Here is a 4,335-nt window from a genome sequence, read left to right on the forward strand (position 1 = left end):
GATTGCCAATTGAGCCCACTCTACTACACTGTCTGCAGCCACATGCTTTCTGGTAAGTTTTTGATACAATACTGGTGGGGTGAATATCTTTTATATGACGTACATGATTTTTGTTAACTAGTAAATAGTAGCCTAAGCAAAGTGTGTTTAAATCATTTCTAACTTGTTAACAATTTCTGCTACTTAGTTTTTGCTACCATGTGGGTTTTAACTTGCTTGAGCCTGCTAACTGAGGAGTGTTAATTGAACTGTTTCCATACATGCTTCATTTTAAAACATGTTTCTTACAAAGGATAGTTTAATCTAAATGCTTAACTTTTATCTGTACAGTCGTGGCCAAAAGTTTTGAGAATGACACAAATATTAATTTTCACAAAGTCCTGCCTCAGTTTGTATGATGGCCATTTGCATATACTCCAGAATGTTATGAAGAGTGATCAGATGAATTGCAATTAATTTCAAAGTCCCTCTTTGCCATGCAAATGAACTGAATCCCCCCAAAACATGTCCACTGCATTTCAGCCGCCGCCACAAAAGGACCAGCTGACATCATGTCAGTGATGCTCTCGTTAACACAGGTGTGAGTGTTGACGAGGACAAGGCTGGAGATCACTCTGTCATGCTGATGAGTTCGAAAAACAGACTGGAAGCTTCAAAAGGAGGGTGGTGCTAGGAATCATTGTTCTTCCTCTGTCAACCATGGTTACCTGCAAGGAAACACGTGCCGTCATCATTGCTTTGCACAAAAATGGCTTCACAGGCAAGGATATTGCTGCCAGTAAGATTGCACCTAAATCAACCATTTATCGGATCATCAAGAAATTCACTTGGAGAGTGGTTTAATGTTGTGAAGAAGGCTTCAGGGGCCAAGAAAGTCCAGCAAGCGCCAGGCCCGTCTCCAAAGTTGATTCAGCTCGCGGGGCACCACCAGTACAGAGCTTGCTCAGGAATGGCAGCAGCAGGTGTGAGTGCATCTGCACACACAGTGAGGCGAAGACTTTTTGAGATGGCCTGGTGTCAAGAAGTCAGCAAAGAAGCCACTTCTCTCGAGGAAAAACATCAGGGACAGACTGATATTCTGCAAAAGGTACAGGGATTGCACTGCTGAGGAGGGGAGCATCCTGAGATGTCGTTGTTGGGCATCCGGAAAAAAGCTGTCCGAGAAGACAAGGTGAGCGCACCATCAGTCCTGTGTCATGCCAACAGTAAAGCATCCTGAGACCATCATGTGTGGGGTTGCTTCTCAGCCAAGGGAGTGGGCTCACTCACAAATTTGCGTAAGAACACAGCCATGAATAAAGAATGGTACCAACACATCCTCCGAGATCAACTTCTCCCAACCATCCAGGAACAGTTTGTGATGAACAATGCCTTTCCAGCATGATGGAGCACCTTGCCATAAGGCAAAAGTGATAACTAAGTGGCTCGGGGAACAAAACATCAATATTTTGGGTCCATGGCAGGAAACTCCCCAGACCTTAATCCCATTCAGAACGTGTGGTCAATCCTCAAGAGGTGGGTGGACAAACAAAACCCACAAATTCTGACAAACTCCAAGCATTGATTATGCAAGAATGGGCTGCCATCAGTCAGGATGTGGCCCAGAAGTTAATGACAGCATGCCAGGGCGGATTGCAGAGGTCTTGAAAAAGAAGGGTCAACACTGCAAATATTGACTCTTTGCATCAACTTCAGTAATTGTCAATAAACCTTTGACACTTATGAAATGTTGTAATTATACTTCACTATTCCATAGTAACATCTGACAAAAATATTTAAAGACACTGAAGCAGCAAACTTTGTGAAAATTATATTTGTGTCATTCTCCAAACTTTTGGCCACGACTGTACATGGAATTGTATTCGTTGTTGTTTACTTTTTTCCTTCTAATCATTACAGGAAAATGCCATGGGCACTATCTGATGTGTGGAACATTTTACTGCAGCTAATGTAGAAGGAAAAGCTGTGTACATTTGCAAATACGTCGCCAAATCATATGTGAAGACTGCAACAAAGATGCAGAATCTCTGGCCCAGTGCATAAAGTTCCCTCATCGCTCACAACAAGAAACCTCTGACAAAAGTCTCTCTACTTCTATCCGAAGTGAAAATTATGAATCAGACACCTTATCGATAGAAACAGCTCATGGTCCTCCTGGAATCAGATATTTTTTTGACTCAATGGAGGAACGTAGTCAGAGAAATGCTGATGAATGTCTTGCTCGAGCTGTGTATGCAACTGGTTTACCACTGATGCTCACAGGCAATGTGTTTTGGAATAGATTCTGAATGTTCTTCGCCCAGCATACACCCCTCCAACCAGACATGCTTTATCTACTAATTTGCTGGATGCAGAGTTCAACAGAGTTCAAGAAGAAGGTCAGCAAATCATAGAGAAAGCATTACTGAACTGCAATAATCTCTGATGGGTGGTCGAATGTTCGTGGGCAAGGAATAATTAACTACATCAATCTCCACCCTTAACCAGGATTTCTACAGAACACAGACACAAAGGACAACAGACACACCAGTCTCTACATTGGCATATGAGCTGAAGCAGTCATCAATGACCTTCGACCACAGAATGTATTTGCACTAGTGACAGACAATACAGCGGAGCATGGAGGCTGCTTCGTCTAAAGTGAGGAGTCCTACCCTCACATCACACACATTGGGGTGTGCAGCTCATGCATTTAAATCTGCTCCTCAAGGACAATATAGCACTGAAAACAATGGATACACTCTACAAAGAAGAGCCAAGAAAATGGTTAGGTATGTGAAAGGGTTATCAAGTTATAGCAGCAATCTACCTCACCAAGAAAAGTGAGAAGAAATAAGAGCACCACATTGAAGCTGCTTCATCATGTTTGACAGGTCTCCTGGAGGTGACAGAATCTCTTCAAGGAATGGCTACGTATATAAGTCTGCCGATATGGACAAGCCCCATCAAGAGCATCCTCATGGATGATGTATTTTGGGAGAGAGTGGTAAGAAGCCTGAAACTCCTGAAAACCTCATTAGTGTGCTAGATCTTGAGAATCAGCTGTACATGTGATGGAAGAATGCACTGTGCATGCAGAGGGTTGCAATTCCATTGAATTTGGGATAACCAAAATATYCCACAATACCTAGAATTGCCTTATGTGTATCCTACTTTTTTGAGGAATTTAAGCAAAATTCRCCAAAGACCCAGGCTTAACTTTCCATGGAAAGTTTCCGACCCTTCGCAACCGGTGTTGCCAATTTTGCGGCTTTGTCGATTTATTTAGCAAGTATTCAGACCCCTCTAGCGACACATTTTCAAAAAAGCGACTAGCGACAAATCTAGTGACTTTTTCTGGTGTTATTGGAGACTTTTGGAGACTCTGACGTGAATGCACTTAGCGTTCTTACTCTTCTCAACGAGCACCGGATGCCACCCCCGTCGATATTCACCCCTCCGCGTCCAGACTGCAAATGAATTGCGCATGCGGGAAGCCGCTGCTGGCTGATCCCACCCTGGCTTACATTTTAAAAAACAATAAAACTGAATTAAGGCCAGACTATTTTCTCACATTGTCATTGACAGTTTTTTCTATTGTCTCTTTTTGATCCATCTAGATTGTTAAATTAGTTTGTATACAATTTTTTTTTAAACATGTTATGGTTAAAAATGTGGACCACATAAGGTTAAAAACCAAACCAAATTAAGAAAACTAAACTAATAAACAAAAAACAAAAACAAAAACAAATAAATAAATAAAAAACTAAGTAACTCCGCCAGAGTGTCTCTTGGGTTGGAATTGTGACATTAAAAAAACAAGAATCGACAGAAGAAAGTTAATTTGTAGTTCTAAACATATTTAGGGTGTTTTTTACTCACTTTTTGTCCCTCCCACGACATTATTCCTCTCTCCTACAGCGCATGGCCAATTATGCAAATTAGGTGAAGGCGTCATTTATTGACTTCTAGCAACTTTTAGGACAGCCAATAGCTACTTTCCTTACTGAGGAGTTGGCAACACTGTTTGCAACCCTACTTGCAAGGGGTACCGGTGCTCGAAGACCCGCCCTCCCTCGTTCCCCTTGAGCCTGTTTAGGGATCAGATCTGTTTTATTTTTTACATAAAAGTTGTTTGATTTAGTTTAGTTTATTTATTTATTGATAGTTTGATAGTTGTTTTGGTATTTTGTTCCTTTTTTGGGAATTTTGTTTGCATCCCGCACAGTAGGTGGTGGAATGCACATTAAATTGTGCGATCGCTAATATAACATAGAAGAACTACAATAACAACAGTAAGTACAATGTATGGTTCTGAATCACAATTCAAAGGTAACGCGTACCAAATTCACCACG

This window comes from Salvelinus sp. IW2-2015, unplaced genomic scaffold (genome assembly GCF_002910315.2).
Source record: "Salvelinus sp. IW2-2015 unplaced genomic scaffold, ASM291031v2 Un_scaffold2013, whole genome shotgun sequence".
Taxonomy (NCBI): Eukaryota; Metazoa; Chordata; class Actinopteri; order Salmoniformes; family Salmonidae; genus Salvelinus; species Salvelinus sp. IW2-2015.